We start from the raw sequence: 22,654 nt of genomic DNA, 5'->3' as shown, positions 1-22,654 counted from the left end.
TTGGCCCTGGTTTTTTTTTTTTTTTTGGTTGGTAGGGTGTAGGGTTTAGGGTTACTCCGTGTGGGACCCGGATGATAGAACAACAGTATGATGATTAAAGTCGCCCCTTTATTGAGCTTAGCTGATCATTCTTATACAATTCTCTAAGTTGTTTAGAAGCTTTGATTGGCTGCTGCACACAAGCATGTGGTGTCCACACGCACAAGCGTAAGCGGTGATTGGTTACATCGATACTGTCCACGCATATAAACCTAAGATACAGTTAGTTATACTCGCTCTGTACACGCACATACACACAGGATGTAACTGGCGATGTTAGAGCATGCAAAACTTGTCTTAGTCCAATCGGTCGAGATAAGCCCCTGAATTGAGGTCGGTTGTGCCAAGTCCCTTTATCGCGGAATGTGCACCTGTGTTTTTCTAATAGGGATCTTTCTTCTTCTACCTTCTTGTTTGTTCTGTTCAGGGCCTGCAAAGGTGTCTGGAACGCTCTTGCGACCATGAGCTACTTTCAGGCCCAGCAACTAAGTTCCATATAATTGAACCCTACAGTGGGGGGGGGGGGCGGGGGTGTTTGTTGTTTGTTTGTTGGGTTTTTGGTTTTTTTTGTTTGTTTTTCAATGATAGGCTGTAGCTGGACTCCAGATGGACTTTGTAGATGGAATCAAGACCTCTGGAGTTGTGAAGCTCTTGCTCTGCATCCAGGTGACTCGTTCAATATGTTTGTGGGGGGTTTTTTTTCCAGATGTGGAGGGACAAGATGCGTCCCACAGAGTGATGGGGGAAGGCAGCAGAGCGCTGTAAGGAGGTGGGTCCGTGAGTGGACTCTGAAGGAAGATGGGTCCGGTGGCTCTATGAGACTGCTTTGCTTTGCTGTGTTTTGCAGTTTTCTTGCATTGTATTGGTCTGTATTTGCCTTTGCCTTGTGTTGTTTTGTTGTGTATTTGTATTGACTGTCATGTGAGACTATCTCGCATTGCCTGGCCCTGCATTGTGTTTTGTATTGCAGTGCTCTGTACTTGTATGGATTGCCACCTGAGACTGCCTTGCCTTCTATGGTTCTGTATTGGTTTTGTATTGTTGTGGTCTGTACTTGTATTGACTGTCACGCGAGAGTCTCTTGCATTGGCCCTGTTCCGTTTTGACTGGTATGGCAGTGCTCTGAGTTGTTTTGCCTTGACCGAGGTAAGAGTACTGCCTTGTATGGCATTACATTTGCATGTGAATTACATGGCTCTACGTTCGTGTGTGTCCTGTATGGCATTGTAGAGGCAGCGTAGAAGGTTTAATGACTTTGGGCTCTTTGCATGCAAAGAGTTGAGGGGATCGCAATTGGGCTGTGAACCAGCATTGAGTAAGGCAGGAACTGGGCAATCGTGTTCGTCTTGTTTATGCGGATGCTTTGTGGCAGGTCTCTAGAACTGGTCAAGGCCTTGAGGTCTGAGTAGCAGCGTGATGGGTCTTGGAGCGATCGGTAACTTTGGGAGAGCTCTGTGTTTGTGATGCTCTGTTTTTTTTTCAAGTGCCATGGAGGACACTGGCTGTAAGGATGTGTTATTTTTGGAATAGGTGGGAAGCAGGGTAGGGGAGCGGTGGAGGACTTGACTTCTCTCTCAAGGATGAAGTGTCTGTTGACAAGCTTTGTGTGTTGTTTTTGCAGGTGATGACAGGGCACGAGAGGTGCTTGAAGGAACCTTGCGTTTAGGTGACATGGCTGCTACGGAGGTTGGACTGTGACACGTGGTACTGTGAAAGCTCAGTATCGGGTTGAACATGAGTGGATGGTGGAGATGATGGTGCGTGTTGAAACATTGGTGTAACGGAAGGGCAGTTTGTGGGGAGGTTGGAAGGAGGTTGGGCTGGGGCCCGGGTTTTTGCAGGTAGGGCCATTTTTGAGGCCCCTGCTGCTGCAGGCACGGGGTGACGGCCTCTCCAGGCCTGTGGGCGGTAGGATAGATGAGGTGAGAGTGCGGGCTGGCGTGCGTGTTGTCTGAACGAGTGGTGTGTTGTGAATGTGTCTAACCTTGTAGGGTTATGTGGTTTAGAGTTTTTGGTTTTTTTTCCCTTTCAGGTTGGATGTAGAGTTGAGATGTTTTTTCAGGGAATTAGGAAAAAAAACCCAAAACATAGAATAAAAAAGCCTAGCTGGGATCTGGGTTGGTTTTTGGTGTGTCCTCCCGTGCCCCATTTTTTTTCTTTTCCCTGGCCCCAGCTGCTCCATGAGGCAATGTTTATTGCCAGTGTTTGGACAGGGCTTTGGCTCGTGCCTGGGTTTTCAAAGGCAGGGTGATTTTTTTCAAGGTTCCCGGGAACGGCATTCCCGTGGAGCGCTCCCCTGGAACCTGGTAATTGCCAGTCAGCACAGGGAAATATGTTGTTCAGTGGATGGTCTTTGGAAGACAGTTGAGGATTTTGTGGGCGAAGGGTGGGGGGAGTTGGACTAGATGGCCAGCATGGAGTAGGCCAGGGTTGTGAAGTGCGTGAGTGTAAGTCTATTTGTCTGTGGTGGGTTTGTAAAATATTTGGTTGCTCTTTGTAGTTTGTGATGTAATGATATGTTTCAATTTCTGGTTTTGTGTCGAGGTGTGGAAGTGGATGGTCTGTCAAGATGATCGGAGCTCACTCGTTTGCTGCCCGGGAACAGGGATCGTGCAGGTAATGTCACCTCAGGGAGTAAAGCTTCTGGATGTGCAGCGACAGATGTAATGGGAGCAAGGAATGTGGAAAAGACCGCTCCGTAGAGCACTGCAGGTACTAAATAGTGGCATTTCTTCTTCAGGTAATGCTAATTTTCTGGAGTTTACATGTATTTGTAAAAATAAGGATTAAAAGACGACTAGAACTAATAGTGTCAAATATTTGACGAGTGAGGCCGTAAAGTCTTTTCTATATATTGTAGAAAAAGAAGGTTGTAGAATTGGACGTTAAATATTGACATAGCTGAAAGTATGTGGAATGAGTAATGGACCAAATGAAGCACTAAGAACAAAACGAAAGAAAGACAGGTAATTATGTGTCCTTGTGGGAATACTGTACTAATGGCAATCACAAAGGCAAGCACGGAGCGAAGCATGTGCCCATAGGTAAACTTAGCTGTTGAAGTGAGTGAAAGTGTCTGTTGGAATTAGGCAGCCAAGGGCGAGTTGTAGATACCTTGAGGTAAATGTAGCTGCTGCTGGGTTAATGGAGGGAGTGCATTCCTGACTCTAGTGATTGCACAACTTTGAAATTGGAGCTGTAGCTCAATAAATGTGAAATGGGCTCGGGCGCGGTGCGGCGCCGAAATGGGCTCGGGCGCGGTGCGGCGCCGAAATGGGCTCGGGCGCGGTGCGGCGCCGAAATGGGCTCGGGCGCGGTGCGGCGCCGAAATGGGCTCGGGCGCGGTGCGGCGCCGAAATGGGCTCGGGCGCGGTGCGGCGCCGAAATGGGCTCGGGCGCGGTGCGGCGCCGAAATGGGCTCGGGCGCGGTGCGGCGCCGAAATGGGCTCGGGCGCGGTGCGGCGCCGAAATGGGCTCGGGCGCGGTGCGGCGCCGAAATGGGCTCGGGCGCGGTGCGGCGCCGAAATGGGCTCGGTGTTATTTTTCTTAAAGGGGCTGGGGTACTGTGTAACTCTGAAATGGGCTTGGTAAGTGGATAATATGGGTGTGTGTGTTTATTCTGTATTTCACTGTCCCTGTTGTCTTTCCTGTTTTTCTCTTTCCCTGACCGTTTGTTGTGCTCCCTACTCTTTTTATTCATGTCTTCTCTCTCTCTCCCTCCAACCTCCTGTGCTTTTCATAGTCTCTATCTCTTGTCATTATTCTCATCTGTTGCTCTGTGTTACTTCCTGTCCCATCATGTTATGTTGTATCTGTTCCTCCTGGTTTTTTCTCCATCTGTCCAGATCCCTGTCCCTTTTTTCTTCTATTGCTGTATCTCTGCCCTGCTTCCTCTTGCTATCTTTTCTGTATTTCTCTGTTCCATTCCCTCTTCCATCCTTTCTAACTGTATCCCCCTCTTGAGCTAGCTGTCCCTTCTCTTTTCTCTCTTCCTCCATGTCTCGCTCACAGTTTTTTCCTCCAGTGCTGTCCTGCTCTGTCCCTTGTTTCTCACTCTCATTCTGTCATGCTCCCTGTGTCTTTTTTGAGTTCCTCCATCTCTCTCCTGCAGCCTATTGCTATTTTTTCCCTTTGTCCTTCTTCCAGTCTTTGTGTCTTTCTCCCTTTGTTCTCCCTCCCTTCCTTTTTTTCCTTTCTTGCTACATCTCTGTTCTGCTCCCTAGAATGGAATCAAATCCAGCCAGTTTTTCACCCAGCAAAGAGTACGCTTGTCTAAGATAGGAGACGACAGCTTCTCGAGGAGTATGCCACGAGAGATGGTATCAAAAGCCTTGCTGCAGTCAAGGTAGGTAACATCCACAGCCTTTCCCTCATCCACTAGGTGGGTCACCTGGTCATAGAAGGAGATCGGATTGGTCAAGCAGAACCTGTCTTTTGTAAACCCACGCTGACCAGGCCCAATCCCCTGCTTGTCCCAGACTTGCCACATGAGCGCTCTAGGTAAACTGTTCCATAATCTTCCCTGGTACCGAGGTCAGGCTGACAGGCCCGTAGTTCCCCAGATCCTCCCTCTGACCCTTCTTGTAAATGGGCATCACACCGGCAAGCCTCCAGTCCTCTGGGACCTCTCCCGTTGACCAGGATCACCAATAGATGACAGAGAGCAGCTTGGGAAGCACCTCTGCCAGTTCCCCCTGCCCTCTTGGATGGATTCCATCTGGTCCCATGGATTTGTGAGCATCTGGATAGTGTAATAGGTCACTAACTATTTCCTCCCGGATTAAAGGGGGGGGGAGATATATTCTGCTCTTCATCCTCACCTTCCAGCTCAGGAGGCAGAGTACCCTGAGTACAACTGGTCTCCCTCTTAAAGACTAAGGCAAAGAAGGCACTAACTATCTCAGCCTTTTCCTCATCTCTGGTGGCAACGTTCCCTTCTGTATCCCTTAAAGGATAGATATGCTCCTTGGGATTCTTTTGACCGTTAATGTATTTGTAAAAACATTTTTTGTCGTCTCTTATGACAGCAGACAGATTTCCTTCTAGCTGAGCTTTTGTCTTTCTAATTTCCTTTCTCTATGACCTAACAGGATCCCTGCACTCCTCCCAGGTTGCCCGCCCTTTCTTCCAGAGATGATAAACTCTCCTTTTGTTTCCTGACTCCTAGCAAAAGCTCCCCGTTCAGCCAGGCCGGTCGTTTTCCTCGGCGATTCGACTTGCGGCACGGGGGAATAGCCTGGTCCCGAGCTGTTAAGATTTCCTTCTTAAAGAACGTCCATCCCTCCTGGATCCCTTTGCCCTTCAGGACCGTCTCCCAAGGGACTCTCTCAACCAGTGCCTCAACGAGGCCAAAGTTTGCCCTCCGCAAGTCCAGAGCGCTGGTTTTGCTAACCCCCTTCCTTGCCTCACCAAGAATTGAGAATTCTGTCATTTCACGGTCGCTAAGCCCAAGATGGCCTGTGACCATCACACCTCCCACCAGTCCTTCCCTGTTTGTAAACAATAGATCTAGCAAGGCTCCTCCCCTGGTCGGCTCACCTACCGCCTGTGTCGGGAAGTTAACTTCCACACGCTCCAGGAACCTCCTAGACTGTTTATTCTCAGCTGTGGCATATTTCCAGCAGACGTCTGGACACTTGAAGTCCACCACGAGAACAAGGGCACGTGATTCTAAGACTACTGCTAGCCGCTTGTAGAATGATTCATCCGTCACTTTGACCCGGTCGGGCGGTCTATAACAGACTCCCAGCACAATATCTGCCTTATCGGCCTTCCCTCTCATCCTCACCCATAAGCACTCCGTCTTGTCATCGCACTCGGGTAGCTCTGTACTGTCCAAACCCTGCCTAACAGACAGCCACCCCGCCACCTCTTCTACCTTGCCTATCCCTTCTGAAGAGCTCATAGCCATCTGTTGCAGCACTCCGCTCACGGGAGGCGTCCCACCGTGTTTCCGTGATGGGGACTAAGTCATATGTATCCTGCCGCGTGATGGCTTCCAGCTCCTCCCGTTTATCACCCATGCTGTGTGCGTTGGCATAGATGCATTCGAGCTGGCCTATCGAATCCACCCCTAACATCGGTACACGCTGCCCCCAGGCTCATCTCTGGTGCACCTAGTCTTATCCCTTACCTGCGGAGAGTTTCGAGCAGGGAAGACACAGAACACTCAATATGAGATCCTGCAAGCGTCTTCAATCTTTATTTCTAACAGGGTTCTTTTATATGATTTCTATAACATATGCCTACTACTCATTCTCTTATTGGTTACATGATAAAAAAGTTACACTCACATACTGCACATACTTACGGTTACAGGCTACTTATTTTTACATTTCTTCAACCACAAGTTCTCTTCACAAAGTTCCTTGCTTTCACCACTGTCTTGTCGAAGCAGAAATCTTCTTGCTTGCACAACGCCTCTGCAGACTTGTGACCCTGTTCCATTTAGCATTCCTCAACAATTCCCCCTTTTTCTTTTTGTTGAACAATCCAAACTGGATTCACAACTGATTCTAGACCCTTCTTCACACAAAAAAAAGTACGACAAATAATAACAAGTACAATAATGATAATAACAAAAAACCGAATGCCTACCTTCATCAAGGTTTTTAACCAACCTGTAATTCCCCATTTTCAAGTCAGTCATCAACAGGATTTATAACAACAGTAAGCTTTTTCATGTTATCTTGCAATTGGGAAAGTTTCTTATGAATAGATTCAGAGTGATCAGAAAGATTCATACAACACATTCCTTCAAACTCTTCACAACCGTGTCCGTGTGCTAACAACAAAAAAATCAATGGCAGCTCGATTTTGCAATAAGGTATGCCGTATACCATCGACATCAGCGATGAGTTCATCTACTATTCTGGAGGTAATATTAATTTGTATTCCTGTCCAACAAGCTAGCCGTTTTAATTGGGTTAGTGCTTTGGCAGAGGCAGCTTGGGGTGTAAAAAGAGATGCTAAAATAACAGTCGGGCGTTCCCACAATTCCACATTATCTTTACATTCAGGTCCCAATTGATATGTATCACATCTAGCACGTTTAGATTTGTGACTTATATTACTCATATTCAACTATTGATGAATGCTGGGGGCAAACAACTTTAATTTGCCAAGATAACACGGTCCTCCTTGTGCTTTTGTAGGTATAGCTGGCCAAGCACGATCCCCACAAATAAGAAATAGTCCTGGTGGTAACATTTTTGCCTTTTTTCACTTTGCCATACCCGGTTACGGGCCAATTCCAACTATTACAATAACCAGTAATGTTATAGTACCAAAAAGATTTAGGGGTAATCCAGATACTATCATTTCTTGGCTTTTCAGGTTTAAAGTTCTTAATTTTAACTAAATCTTTACCTTGATAATCCCCAAAAGTTAAACAATAATCTCCAGGTACAGATCCCAAAATATTAAGTTCCTGAGGCTCTATACCAGTAACATTCAATTTCTTAATAATGCTATGTGTTTGGGCTCCCAAAGGATTTATGGAGATATTTAATGTGTCACACCAATTGTTTGTGGTTAATCCAGGCCGAATGGTACAGAAATCAGTCTTTGCTTGATTTAGATCATCATAAACTTTGGCTGTCGTCCAAGGTCCAAATCCTCTCATGTTTTTTAAAGGGACCCCAATTAAGCACGTACGAAACGGATCAGATGGGGTAGCTAATGATGGACAAAATGAATCCTGTCCTGTCTCATTAGCCCAAGTAATCCACATATTCTGTCGAAGATCAATCTTGTGAAGGTTTCCCAATCCCTTTCCTAAGATAACAGACAATGTGATTAAAATCTTCATCCCAGTTATAATTCTATCCATTTTCTGTTATAAAGCAAGCGAAGGTTCAAAATTGTTAGTAATGATTAAACAGTCTATAGTTCTATTTACAAACCAGGCGTCTCAGTAGAAACATCGTTTACAGCTGGTCTAGTCCATCTGGACGGAATCCATTGTAACCCTGTTGGGGTAAGTACACGCATGTGACCTCTTCCCTGATAAACAACTTCAGCTGGTTCTTGCCAAATCCCAGTTTTCAAATCTCTATATTTAACCCTAATTTTTGGTGACTCAGCAGACTTTGGTTTTGGCTTTATATCATGAACCCAGGCTGCAGGCTGATCTTGCCCCAGAATACAAAGATGATTTAAAGTAAACAATGTACGAGCTAGACGTTCTTGTATATCCACAGTATCATCATTCTTTACTAAATATTGTTTTAATACTTGATGTGTTCTTTCTATAATAGCTTGACCAGCGGGTGACTGTGGTATACCTGTTACATGTTTCACCCTCCACATTTGCACAAACTTTTGAACTTTTGTGCTGATATATGCTGGACCATTATCAGTCTTAATCTCTTGAGGCACCCCCATAACAGCAAAACATGTAGTAAGATGTCTAACTACATGGAGTGCCTTTTCTCCAGCCTGAGCTGTTGCCCATATATATTTACTGTAAGTATCAATGGTTACATGAACATATTTTAAACGCCCAAATCCATTTACATGGGTTACATCCATTTGCCATAGTTCATTCGGACCAAGACCCCTGGGATTTACTCCTATTCCCAAACCTGGACCAAAACGGCTGCATTTTGGACAGCTTCGTACAATACCTTTAGCCTCATCTATGGTAATTCTGAATTGTTTGAACAGTCCCTTGGCATTTTGGCGAAAGGCTTAACGTGCCTCACGAGCTTTCACAAACTCACTTAGAGGTACAGTCAAAGATACCAATTGATCAGCCTTCTGATTACCTTCACCCAAACCTTCTGACCATTTATGACTTCTAATATGAATCACGCAATATGGTTCTGACCGTTGATGTACGGCAGATTGAAGTTGCCGTAATAACTCAAACAATCTAGGATTGTTAACCTCTTTTATCCTTGCTCCTTCTATTCAGTATACTATTCCAGCCACATATAACGAATCAGAAACAACATTAATTGGTTCATTTATCCACTTAACAAAAGTCCATACGACTGCTGACAATTCTAACAATTGCAGCGAATCTCCTTTTTCTGCTGCAATTATCTGATGACTCCACTGTCCATTCACTTCCCAGGTGACAGCTGCTGTCTGCGATTTTCTACCCGCATCTGTATAAACAGTTAATGCATTCTTAATAGGAGCTTCACTTCTCTTTGGTTTTTCAATCCATCCTGTTCCAGACATCCGTTTTAGCACTGGACTTTTTAAAGGGCTTAAACTGATAGACACACCCTGGGTCAATAAACTCAATTGCAACATTTCCACATGTTGTAACCACCAGTCCAAATCTTCTCGCCGAATTGGGAGATAAATTGTTCCCGGTTCTTTACCCAAAATCTGTAACAATCGCATTCTACCTTTACGAATTAACTCTGCCAAATTTTCATCTTTTTGTCGTATCGTCTTTTTTGGTCGCAAAGACGTAAAGAGCCACTCTAAAACCCGAGGCTCCCCCTTTTTCTTTTTACATCAGGTTAATGTACCTATGAACCGATTCTTGGAGTGTAAGATAGCGAGATCGACAGGTAAATCTGGATCAAAGCGGTCCACCATACGAGATGTAATGACAGTGGAGATGTTTTTTATTGTCTCTTCTTGCAGACTTGATAATTTCACGGGTAAGGACGGATCAGTTCCCTTTAACAAAGGTCGTAAAACTTCTAACTCCTCATTGGTAATTCCCACTATTGGTCTCAGCCACTGTAAGTCTCCTGGCAGCTTTTGTGCATCGTTCAAAGTCTTGACATCAGTCTGTATTTCTAGGTTTTGTGACCGTACCTGGGAGTCTGTAATAAGCCATCCCAAATATTTCTACACTGGTTGACATTGTATCTTTTCTGTTGCAATTTTCAAACCATACTTATATAATGTCTCTTCAAGATATTGTTCCTGGTTTGCAGAAAATGGTTGTTGTTGGGCCAACAAAATATCATCCATATAGTGATATATTATCGTCTTGTCCCAGGTTGATCGGATTTCTCTCAGGGCATTGTCCACAAAAAGTTGACATAAAGTAGGACTGTTTTTCATGCCTTGTGGAAGTACAATCCATTCAAATCTGCGAGCTGAGCCAGCTCGATTAACCGATGGTAACGTAAAAGCAAAGCGTTCAGTATCTCTGGGATGTAAAAAGATGGTGAAAACACAGTCTTTTAAGTCAATAATTAATAAATGCCAGCCTATCGGTAACATAGCTGGGCTAGGCATTCCCGGTTGAAGCGCTCCCATGGCTTGCATCTGTTCATTGACTGCTCTGAGATCATGTAATAGCTGATATTTGCCCGATTTTTTCTTGATAACAAAAATGGGTGTATTCCACGGGCTAGTTGAAGGTTTAATATGTCCCAAAGCTAATTGTTCATCTACCAATATTTCTGCTTGTTCCAGACTTTCCTTCCTTGGCGGCCACTGTTCGACCCAGACAGGTTCATCATTTGTCCAAACTAAAGGAATCGGGAAAGTCCAATCGGTAACCGCTCCTTAAAAGGCGACTCAGTTGTCAATCTTACTCCTAACTGGAGAAGAATATCTCATCCCATCAAGGCTGAAACTCCATGAGGGAAGGGCATTACAGTAATTGTGGCATTGGTTCTTTGTCCATCTAGATAAACTACAATTCTATCCTGACTTTGTTGAACACTAGCTGTTCCCCCAACTCCTTCCACACCTCCAGCAACAGTCCTTGTTGGCCACGATTCTGGCCAAAAATGTTCACCGACGATAGAAATATCAGTTTTGGTGTCCAACAAGGCTTGTAAAATAACTCTCTCCCCTTTATTTTCCAGAGTGACTGTTGTTATTGGTCTTTCTGTGAGAGGCATGGATAACATCACTAATCCTCCTGTCGAGCCGAATCCTCTATCACCTCTATTTTGCTGATTTCCAGTTGTCATTCCCTTGGTTAATTGTAACAATGGCACCAACTGTGCTATCTTGCTTCCCTTCGGTATAACAATTGGAGGAAACAAAGTTTGTGCTACAATATAGATTTCACCTTCAAAGTCACTGTCTATTACTCCAGGCAGCACAAATATTCTTTTTATTCCACTTGATGAACGTCCCAACAGCAATGCCCCTTGTCTCTCACCACTTATAATTATTTTTCCGCATATTCCTGTAGCAATCTTTTGTGGTTTAGGGTCAATAAGTGTAACATCTACTGCTGTTGCCAAGTCCAATCCGAGGCTGCCAAGCGTTGCTGGAGATGGTTGTCCCGCTGGGGTGAGTTGAGATGTGGCTCTGGAGCTGGCGTAAGGTTGTCCCTCAATGATACCGGAGCCGCGATTGGTGTCCTCGTGCTGCGACCCCTAGCGCTCGACATCCCGTTTCCCGATCGACGGCACGCAGTGGTACTGTGGGTGTCTTGCCGGCAGTTCTGGCACCAAACTCCTGGCTCCCTACACTGTTGTCTCTTGTGACCTAGCTTTCCACATCTATAACACTTAAACTTTCCACCCCTACTGTCATTAAAGCCTCTATTGCCCCCTGCTGGTTTTAAAGGTGCAAGGGTGGCTGCAAAGGCTTGCTGTTGCTGTTGTTGACCTTCAGTTAACTTTTCCCCTAGTTTCTCTAATGATTCCACTAACATTGCTTGTGGACCTACAGGGACCTTGTTCATACGTTCTAACATTAGTTCAATTGATGCATCAGCTGGCAAAGTAACCAATACAGCTCTGGTGGCAGCGTTACCGTTTTCCAAAGCACATTGTCGCAACAGTGCAGCTTTTAGAGCCGGAGGCATATTTGCCTTATTCAAGGCTGCTGTGAGCCTATCCACAAAGGCTCTTGGGTTCCCTGTTTGATTGACATATACGATGGAGCGGCTGGAGCTTCCCTTATGTTTGACAGGCCTTCCCGAGCCAAACGCATGGACTCCAGACATTTCTCGGGACCCATTTCCATCTGCATTATCACATGTGCAAAGGCTCCTGCTGGCTGCACGGCAGGACTTTTCCGTCGATCTGCTCCTCTCCACTGGTTTCCACAGGGAAAGTGTAAGTCCCTGTCGGTCCCTGTTTGGGCACCACTTGCAGAGAGTTTCGAGCAGGGAAGACACAGAACACTCAATATGAGATCCTGCAAGCATCTTCAATGTTTATTTCTAACAGGGTTCTTTTATATGATTTCTATAACATATGCCTACTACTCATTCTCTTATTGGTTACATGATAAAAAAGTTACACTCACATACTGTACGTACTTGCGGTTACAGGCTACTTATTTTTACATTTATTCAACCACAACTTCTCTTCACAAAGTTCCTTACTTTCGCCACTGTCTTGTCTCAGCAGAAGTCTTCTTGCTTGCACAATGCCTCTGCAGACTTGTGACCCTCTTCCATTAACCATTCCTCAACACTTACCCCCTTCAACCCTAGTTTAAAGCCCTCTCTATGAGGCCCACCATCTCACGAGCGAGGATTCTTTTACCCCTTTGAGATAGCCGGATACCATCTGTCACTAGCAAGCCCGGTGCCGTGTAAACCTCCCCGTGATCAAAAAACCCCAAACGCCACCGATGGCACCAGCCTCTGAGCCACGTCATCACCAGGTGTGGTTTCCTGTTCCTTTCAGTATATTTCCCTGCCACTAAGGGATTGAGGAAAACAGTACCTGTGCTCCTTCCACTAATCGCCCCAGTGCCCTGCCAGCCGCTTGTAGAATGATTCATCCGTCTCTTCAACCTGGTCAGGCGGTCTGTTACAGACTCTCAGCACAATATCTGCCTTATCGGCCTTCCCTCTCCTCCTCAACCTGTGGGATGGGTCAGGACTGCATATTGGGCCCTCTGTCCCCCTCAGAAGGGACTCGCCTATGACAATTACCCTCCTTTTTCTTTTTTTCGGGGGCTTTGGGAACGCGTGGGGCTGCCCGACTGAGCCTGGGCACCTCTCTGGATAGGGCTTCACCTACACCCTGATCTTCATTGACCTGGTCCTCAAGTTCCAGAGCCACGTTCCTGTTCCGTAGGGGCAACTGGGAAGGTGAGGGAGACCGGGAGGGGACTCGCCGAGCAGGGACCTGTATCCATTCCCCTGCATCTCTTAGGTCCCCTCCTGCCCGGTGGCGATGGGGCAGGGGAACCTCCGCTTCTCGCGGAGCCTCCATCTGCTGCCTCTGCCCCAGGGATGGTAGGGTGTGGGTCCACCAATCTATCTCCCTCTCACACTCCCTGATACTCCTCAACCTTTCCACTTCCTCCTTCAGCTCTGCCACCAGGCTGAGCAGATCTTCTACCTGGTCACATCTCACACAAGAGGTGTCCCCGCTGCCCTCCAGCATCAGTGATAGACTCGGGCACTCCCCGCAGCCAGATACCCGGACAGCTGCACGTTTACATGGGAGCTCAGTCTGCGTCACCACATTTTTCCTAGCGATGGCTTTCACCTCAGTGGCAGCGATACTGGGGTCATCTCCTGAGGACGATGCCCACCGCTTCAGTAGCCTGCTTGAGCTGGGGGGGGGGGGGGGGGGGGGGGGGCTGCGCCCTGCCCTCACGAACTGCCACGCAAACTGCTGCACCGCGGCACACCTTTCTGACGCACCACGCCCTGCTTCCTGTGCTCCTCAGGGCCATTTAAATCTCCCACAGTTGCCCCTGGCAATGCCCACGCCGCGGCAGCCTGTCTCGTGAGAGCTGCCTGCTCTGCACGGTCCCTCTGCTCTTCCCCGGGGCTCCTGGACCTCAGGAACCTCCCGGTCTGCCTCAATCTAGTGCTTAGCTGCCAATTTACCATTGCGTCTGCTGGCCTCGCCGTTGACCGATGTGATTTTAATAACTACATTGTTATTGCATTTAACGAGCTAATTTCCTACCTAGTTTAAAGACACACATGTCTTTTTCTGTCTACATCTCAGAAAAATTAGAATTAACTCCTTACCTGGTCACATTGACGATGCAGTAGTTGTAGCTGTAGTAGAGGAGCAGGTATTGTAGTTGCCAGTAAGTGTTGCTTTCTCTGTTCAGGGTCTCGCTTGCTGTAAATTTAATGCAGGTGAAAACAGTGCTGCTGCTCCTCCTCCAGTTGACTTTATATCTTCTGGTGGCTTGCCCTTCCCCTTTCCCAGGTGATTGTGCTAAGGGTGGTGGGCGGGGGCTCAGGGGTATTTGAGCCACAGCCTCTGCTGAGGGAGCTCATTGTGCTCCTGGGTTTCTCTGGTGTTGGTGCTCAGCTCTTCCTTGAGTGCTTTGCAGCTTTTGAGCTGGCTCAGCCCTTTGGGAAGGGGTGTCTGCCTGAGGTAAGAGCTTCAGGACCAATCAAGGTTCTGCAGCATGTGTGGTGGAAAGTAACACTTGTGTGCAGCTTTTTTTTCCCCCTTTTCTTTTTTTCAGGTCAGGAGTTTTGTTTTGAGTGTTCAGGGGTAGAAAGACTGTTTAATAGTATGCCTTGTTTGTTTTTGTTTGGTTTTTTCTTTTAATTCTTCATGTATTGTGTTTCCCTGGAATTTCCAACTTTATTGGAAAATGGAGCCTTGTTTTTTTCACCAGTTCTGCTGTATGCTGTGTAAGTTGATGATATCTCTCTTAATGAGACCGATGGTGACATTGTTTAGCAGGGGTTAGGGTGAATGTCCTGTATGTATTTGTGTATGGAGTATTAGTATTTCTGAAGAAAGCAGAAGAGCTGTGAGGCACAGTGCCCTTCAGGGTTTGGGATGCCTTTCCTCATTGCCCACAGAATGCCAAGTTGTCCCTAGAATCTTTGCAGCTTGTGGCAGGCCCCTTGTAGATTACAAGCCTTGGGACTTGACTTTACTTTGTGGGCATGTAGCAGAGCTCAGAGTCTCTGGGAAGCTGTAAGTTAGGAGGTTCCCCCAGAGTGGAATTGCTGTTGCAGATGATCCCAGGTGAGTTTACCTGCTGTGGATTACCTAGGTGGAGCCCCTGGTGAAGATAAACCTCATGCATGACCCCCCCCAGCCTGTGCATGTATCTTACCACTGCAAATTATCCATCTAACCCACCTTCCCTGTGAGTTTTTTCCCATGCTGATTGGTGGAGGTGTTGCCCCCTTCCCCCCACCTGCTTTGTATCCCTGAAGTTCCATGTTTTCTTGGTGTCATTTGTGGCTGCTGCCACCCCAAAGTGCGGGGCTATGGCTTCAGCTGATCCTTTCCTGCATGACTGCAGGGGCTGTTGTTGCCCCCCTGCCCTGTCCTTGTAGGGCATGGTTGCTGCCTGGTCCCCCCCCCCCCGTGTATTTCCATGGGTTTTTGTGGTGTCTTTTGTGCTTTGGGGCTCTTGTACCTCTGTTAAGGGAGTCAGCTGGAGACATGCTCAGGGGGACTCTGCATCATTGGCTATTCACAGTAAAGAATTTGTTTTGCAACCAGAGATATTTTGGAGATGGAATTCTTAAGGGATGGAATTCTGCTTTTTGATTCATTCCTATCCAGAAGGTAGTTCTGGTAGAAGTAAGGTGGTATGCACAGCCTTGCTAGAAATGAAGCATAACCCCAGAGTGTTTTGGTTTTTTTTATAGGAAACTGAAGCACATCAATTTTGGTAACAACAATGTCATTGCATTTAATGAGCTAGTTTCTTACCTAGTTTGGAAGGGCATCTATGGTTTTCTGTCTACACCCCAGACAAATTAATTTGAATTCCCTACCTGGTCCCATTGCTGATGCAATAGGTGTAGCTGTAGCACAGGAGCAAGTACTGTCACTTCCTGGGGGGGTTACTTTCTCTGTTCAGGGTCTCATTTGCTGTAAATTTAAGGCAGGTGAGAACAGTGCTGCTGCTCCTCCAGCTGACCCTATAACTGTTGGTGATTTGCCCTTCCCCAGGTGATTGTGCTAAGGGTGGTGGGCGGGGACTCAGGCTATTTGAGCCACAGCCTCTGCTGGGGGAGCTCATTGTGCTCCTGGGTTTCTCTGGTGTTGGTGCTCAGCTCTTCCTTGAGTGCTTTGCAGCTTTTGAGCTGGCTCAGCCCTTTGGGAAGAGGTGTCTGCCTGAGGTAAGAGCTTGAGGACCAGTCAAGGTTCAGCAGCATGTGTGGGAGACCCAAGGGCACTTTGTCCTGGGTTCAGCTGGGATAGAGTTAATTTTTACAGGAACCTGGGATGTGTGGGGCATAGCTGGGGCAGCTGACCTGAACTAGCCAAGGAGGTATTCCATACCATGTGACATCATTCTCAGTATATAAATGGGGAGCAGGCCCGGGGAGCGCTCGACTTTCGGTGGGGGAAGTGGTGGAGCGTCGGGTTCTGGGTGGTGAGCAGTTGCACTGTGCATCACTCTTCTTGTTTACTCTTTTGTTAGTACCGTTGTTGTTGTTGCAATTTTGTTTTGTGTTGTCCCAGTAAACTGCCTTTATCTCAGCCCTCGAGGTTCCATTTTTTTTTCCTTTTCTCTCTTCTGTCTCCTCCCTATCCCACCGGAGGGGGGGCAGGAGGAGTGAGCGATTGGCTGAGTGGTCCTTTGTTACCGGCTGGGCTGAAACCATGACACACTTGTATGCAGCCTTTTTTTTTTTTCCCCCTTTTTTTTTTTCAGGTCAGTAATTTTGTTTTGAACGTTCTGTTTCTCGAAATGAGCATTCGGTGATGGAGTTAAGTATTCTTTATTGCAGTGCTGGAAGCACAGGGGATCGCTCCTCCAAACGTGCTTCCTGGCTGGGACTAATTGTATAGGTTAAATACATGCCTTGCATACATATTCCTAAAATTTCTGAGAAATAATACACATATTCATTGATTTTTTCCCAAGAAGTCATTAGCATGTGTAAATGTCCTTTATGCATGCGTGTTGAAGGTCTTCGGTGGTCTTCTGGAGTCCTCTGGTGGTCTTCCATTGTCTTCCTCACTTGTCCACTGTTTGAACTTTGTTGTATGAGTTTGCACAGTACGATCCCCTTCTGGGCCCCACAAAAAACTTCTCTGCTTATCACCTAGCTTTTGGCTCAGTCATCACAAGAGACAGAACATATTTTCTTATCAAACAGAATACCTCCTCAAAGAGGGCATGTTATTTTGTCTTATATTACAGACACAGGAATCTTGTGCTTTATGTCCTTGGCTTGCCTACGTAAATCAACTTACGGAGGCAGTTGTTAACCTTCCAACAAATTCCTGAGTCTTTTATTTAGCAATACACTGAGTCTAAACATACGTTCTATTTCTACATCTACTAGGCCTAGTGTCAGTCTCTGCATCAGTTCAGGGGTAGAAAGATAGTTTAATAGTATGCATTGTTTGGGTTTTTTTTGTTGGTGTTTGTGGGTTTTTTATTTTATTCTTCATGCATTGTGTTTTCCTGCAATTCCCAACTTTATTGAAGAAGGAACGCTGGGTTTTTAACAGTTCTGCTGTGTAAGTTGTTATCTCTCTTAAGGGGAATGATGGTGACATTGTTTAGCAGGGGTTAGGGTGAGCATCTTGTATGTAATTGTATATGGAGTTTTAGTAGTTCTGAAGAAAGCAGAAGGGCTGTGAGGCACAGTGCCCTTCAGGGTTTGGGGTGCCTTTCCTCATTGCCCACAGAATGCCACATTGTCCTTAGAATCTTTGCAGCTGGTGGCAGGCCCCTCGTAGATTACAAGCCTTGGGACTTGACTTTATTTTGTGGGCATGGAGCAGAGTTAGGTGTCTCTGGGGAGCTGTAGGTTGGGAGGAGCCCCCAGAATTTGGGACGTGGCTCCGAAGAGCGGCTCCTGAGGACTAGCCACTGAAGGGGGTTCAGGGGTCCAAATTGAGGGCAGGAGGTGTCAGGAAGCAGTGGGGTTCCTTTCCTGACAGTTGAGGAGAAGAAAAGGGGTTTCTTAAGTTTTGGGACTGCTGGGGAAAGGGAGGAGGGTTCACCAGCCCATCTCAGAGGAGTTTTGCAGTTGGATTTGAATGTCATAGTATTGTAGAATGGTTTGGGTTGGGAGGCACCATAAAGATCCTCTAGTTCCAACCCCCGCCAGGGACGCCGTCCGCGAGACCAGGTTGCTGAAAGCCCCATCTGACTTGGCCTTGACTGCTTCCAGGGAGGGAGCATCCGCAGGTTCTCTGGGCAACGCGTTCCAGTGCCTGGCCACCCCTAGTGAGAAACGTCTTCCTAACGCCTAAACGAAATGTACCCTCTTTAGGACTAAAGCCATTACCGCCTTGTCCTATGGCTGTACACCCTCGTAAAAAGTCCCTCTGCAGGTTTCTTATAGGCACCCTTTATGTACCATGAAGTCTGCTCTAAGGTCTCCCGAAAAGCTGCGTGCCGGTGAGCGGTCCGAGAAGGTGAGGCGGTCGTCGGCCGGGTCGGTGTTGAATACCAAAGTATTATGGGGCTGCTCGGTTCAGCGTTTACCTTCTGTTGTGGAGGTCCTGTGTGGGCTATCTTTGAATTGGATGAGTGTTTGAGGTGAGCTGTGGATTACTGAGGAGGAGCATGGGGCTGATGACTTCTCACGAGTGCCATGCTAACTTAGTGTTTCTTGGTACCTTAGTTACCAGGAGTGACTACGGCTGCAGGGTCTGACTCTGGAATGAGCGGGGAAGCGAACACGGTGGCACTTGTGAGAAGGGTGGAGGTGGGAAAGTAGTTGGCATTGGCCAATGGGATGCTTACTCCCTGTTCTGATTTGTTTGTGTTGGTTTTTTTCATTGCAGATGTTGAAGAGCAATGTGTCCCCTTGAGGAACATCCCAGTTAGCCCGTGTGGTTTTGTGGAGGATGGATTGGGACCCTCGGCCCTCTGGAAGCTAATTTGAGGGACCAGGCTGGGAGGAAGGGACAAAGCTGGGAATAGCAGGGAGGCGTTTTAAAGTTAGCGCAGGAGAGAGGGCTGTCCCAATGCAGTCGCCTTTGCGCAGGTGAAGGGGGCGGGTTGCTTTTCAGCATGAGACCCGTGTGTGCCGGGCAGGGCAGTTCCAGCCCGTGTCCGCGGTGGTGTGTAGTTGGTGTAGTCTGTCTTGTGCGCCTAGACCTTCCTTGGGTCTCGATGTCCTTGTCGCGCTTTGCGCCGGAGGAGCGAGGCATGCGCTTCGGGTGCTGTCCCTAGGGTTTCGAATGCTCTTGCTCATCGGCCCGGTGCCAATTGGGTGCTTCTTTTCTTGTGCTCGGAGCTCTAAATCATGGATCGGTCTCGGTGGGTTCCGGTCGGTGCTCTATGGCAGCATTTTTTCGGGCTGCATTGGCAGCTCTGCTCTCTAGCCGTCCGTTTTCTCGGACTGGGACTTCTTCCCCACATCCTGACATCCTTAGGTCTCGACGCCAGGCTTCTGGCGCATCTGTCGTCTGGGCTTTGACAGTGCTGTCTTGTAACGGGCCGTTCCGTTTGACTCCTCTGGGTCTGCCGTGGAGCCTCCTGGCCTCACGGTTGCGGCCCTGTAGGTCATCTTGCCCGATGGCGCCTCCCGTCCGGGGGTCATTCTTCTTGCCGAGAGTTTTCTCTCTCTTTGAATCACCTCGTTGGTAGCGTTCCGCGTGGTGACGTTCTGCACACGGTGTGCTTGGCTTGGAGCTGCTCTGCCCGGGGATGTAGAGTCAGGGGTAGGTGGAACAGCGATAAGAGTCTACGGGTGAAACGTTGATGTGCCTAGACCGTTTAGGCGAGGGTTGTACAGTCATCTCGGCTCGAGTAGCCATCAGCGGGCTGCGCGGACAGCCGTGCCGGTAGTGTTTCACGGAGACGATTGGAGCCGTGTGGCAGGGGTTGTTGAGGGGCAGTGAAGCGGATTTGACTCTCTAAGGTGTTAAGACTTGCATGTGATGGGCTCCAAGTTTGGCCCTGGTTTTTTTTGGTTGGTGGGGTGTAGGGTTTAGGGTTACTCCGTGCGGGGCCCGGACGATAGAACACCAGTATGATGATTAAAGTTGCCCCTTTATTGAGCTTAGCTGATCATTCTTATACAATTCTCTAAGTTGTTTAGCAGCTTTGATTGGCTGCTGCACGCAAGCATGTGGTGTCGACGTGCACAAGCATAAGTGGTGATTGGTTACATCGATACTATCCACGCGTATAAACATAAGATACAGTTATACTCGCTCTGTACACACGCATACACACAGGATATAATTGGCTATGTTAGAGCATGCAAAACTTGTCTTAGTCCAATCGGTCGAGATAAGCCCCTGAATTGAGGTCGGTTCTGCCAAGTTCCCTTTATCGTGGAATGTGCACCTGTGTTTTTCTAATTGGGATCTTTCTTCTTCTATCTTCTTGTTTGTTCTGTTCAGGGCCTTCCAAAGGTGTCTGGAATGCTCTTGCGACCATGAGCTACATTCAGGCCCAGTAACTAAGTTCCATATATTTGAACACTACAGTGGGGGGTGTGTGGGGTGGCAGTGGTGCGGTTTTTTGTTGTTTTTTGTTTGGTTTGTTTTCGGGGTTTTTTGCTTTTGTTTTTTTTTAAATGACAGGCTGTAGCTGGACTCCAGATGGACTTTGTCGATGGAATCAAGACCTCTGGAGTTGTGAAGCTCTTGCTCTGCATCCAGGTGACTCGTTCAATATGTTTGTGGGGTTTACTTTCAGATGTGGAGGGACAGGATGCGTCCCACAGAGCGATGGGGGAAGGCAGCAGAGCGCTGTAAGGAGGTGGGCCCATGAGTGGGGTCGGAAGGAAGATGCGGCCGGTGGCTCTATGAGACTGCTTTGCTTTGCTGTGTTTTGCAGTTTTCTTGCATTGTATTGGTCTGTATTTGCCTTTGCCTTGTGTTGTTTTGGTGTGTATTTGTATCAACTGTCTCATATTGCCTGGCCCTGCATTGTGTTTTTCATTGCAGTGCTCTGTACTTGTATGGATTGCCACCTGAGACTGCCTTGCCTTCTATGGTTCTGTATTGGTTTTGTATTGTTTTGGTCTGTACTTGTATTGACTGTCATGTGAGAGTCTCTTGCATTGGCCCTGTTCTGTTTTGACTGGTATGGCAGTGCTCTGAGTTGTTTTGCCTTGACCAAGGTAAGAGTACTGCCTTGTATGGCATTACATTTGCATGTGAATTACATGGCTCTATGTTCGTGTGCATCTTGTATGGCATTGTAGAGGCAGCGTAGAAGGCTTAATGACTTTGGGCTCTTTGCATGCAAAGAGTTGAGGGGATCGCAATTGGACTGTGAACTAGCATTGAGTAAGGCAGGAACTGGGCAATGGTGTTCATCTTGTTTATGCGGATGCTTTGTGGCAAGTCTCTATAAACGGTCAAGGCCTTGAGGTCTGAGTAGCAGCGTGATGGGTCTTGGAGCGATCGGTAACTTTGGGAGAGCTCTGTGTTTGTGATGCTCTGTTTTTTTCAAGTGCCATGGAGGACACTGGCTGTGAGTATGTGTTATTTTTGGAAGAGGTGGGAAGCAGGGTAGGGGAGCAGTGGAGGACTTGACTTCTCTCTCAAGGATGAAGTGTCTGTTGACAAGCTTTGTGTGTTGTTTTTGCAGGTGATGACAGGGCACGAGAGGTGCTTGAAGGAACCTTGCGTTTAGGTGACATGGCTGCTACGGAGGTTGGGCTGCGACATGTGGCACTGTGAAAGCTCAGTATCGGGTTGAAAATGCACAGATGGTGGTGTGTGTTGAAACATTGGTGTAACGGATGGGCAGTTTGTGGGGAGGTTGGAAGGAGGTTGGGCTGGGGTCTGGGTTTTTGCAGGTAGGGCAATTTTTGAGGCCCCTGCTGCTGCAGGCATGGGGTGTCAGCCTCTCCAGGCCTGTGGGTGGTAGGATGGATGAGTTGAGAGTGAGGGCTGGCGTGCATGTGATCTGAACGAGTGGCGTGTTGTGAATGTGTCTAACCTTGTAGGGTTATGTGGTTTAGTCTTTTGGTTTTTTCTTTTCAGGTTGGGTGTAGAGCTGACATTTTTTTCAGGGAATTAGGAAAAAGAACCCCAAAACTTAGAATAAAAAACCCCAGCTGGGATCTGGGTTGGTTTTTGGTGTGTCCTCCCCTGCCCCAATATTTTTCTTTTCCCTGGCCCAAGCTGCTCCATGAGGCAATGCTTATTGCCAATGTTTGGACAGGGGTTTGGCTCGTGCCCGGGTTTTCACTGGCAGGGTGATTTTTTTTCAAGGCTCCCGGGAACGGCATTCCCGTGGAGCGCTCCCCTGGAACCTGGTAATTGCCAGTCAGCGCAGGGAAATATGTTGTTTGGTGGATGGTCTTTGGAAGACAGTTGAGGATTTTGCGGTCGAAGGGTCGGGGGAGTTGGACTAGATGGCCAGCATGGAGTAGGCCAGGGTTGTGAAGTGCGTGAGTGTAACTCTATTTGTCTGTGGTGGGTTTATAAAATATTTGGGTGCTCTCTGTAGTTTGTGATGTAAAGATATTTTTCAATTTCTGGTTTTGTGTCGAGGTGTTGAAGTGGACGGTCTGTCAAGATAAGCAGAGCTCCCTCGTTTGCTGCCCGGGAATGGGGATCGTGCAGGTAATGTCACCTGAGGGAGTAAAACTTCTGGATGTGCAGTGACAGATGTAATGTGAGCGAGGAATGTGGAAAAGACCACTCCGTAGAGAACTGCAGGTACTGAATAGCGGCATTTCTTCAGGTAATGCTAGATTTTTGGGGGTTTACATAAAAATAATGATTAAAAGAGGACTAGAACTAACAGTGTCAAACATTTAACGAGTGAGGTCATAAGTCTTTTCTATGTATTGTAGAAAAAGTACATTGTAGAATTGGATTGAAATACTGAC

The 22,654-nt window shown here is 47.3% G+C and overlaps 1 long non-coding RNA gene across 2 annotated transcripts; it reads left to right on the top strand.

Annotated features, from left to right (window-relative positions):
* The first annotated feature begins 248 nt into the window (after positions 1 to 248).
* LOC126040404 (uncharacterized) lies at positions 249 to 21,527 on the top strand. Of its 2 annotated transcripts, none has more exons than XR_007506643.1 (3): positions 249 to 302; positions 792 to 808; positions 21,403 to 21,527. It is a non-coding gene; the product is annotated as an uncharacterized LOC126040404 (long non-coding RNA). The 2 variants fall into 2 exon arrangements; XR_007506642.1 differs by lacking the exon at positions 21,403 to 21,527 and adding an exon at positions 1,661 to 1,760.
* The last annotated feature ends 1,127 nt before the right edge of the window (positions 21,528 to 22,654 follow it).

This window comes from Accipiter gentilis, chromosome 7, assembly GCF_929443795.1.
Source record: "Accipiter gentilis chromosome 7, bAccGen1.1, whole genome shotgun sequence".
Lineage (NCBI taxonomy): Eukaryota > Metazoa > Chordata > Aves > Accipitriformes > Accipitridae > Astur > Astur gentilis.
This window is presented reverse-complemented; position numbering and strand designations above follow the sequence as displayed.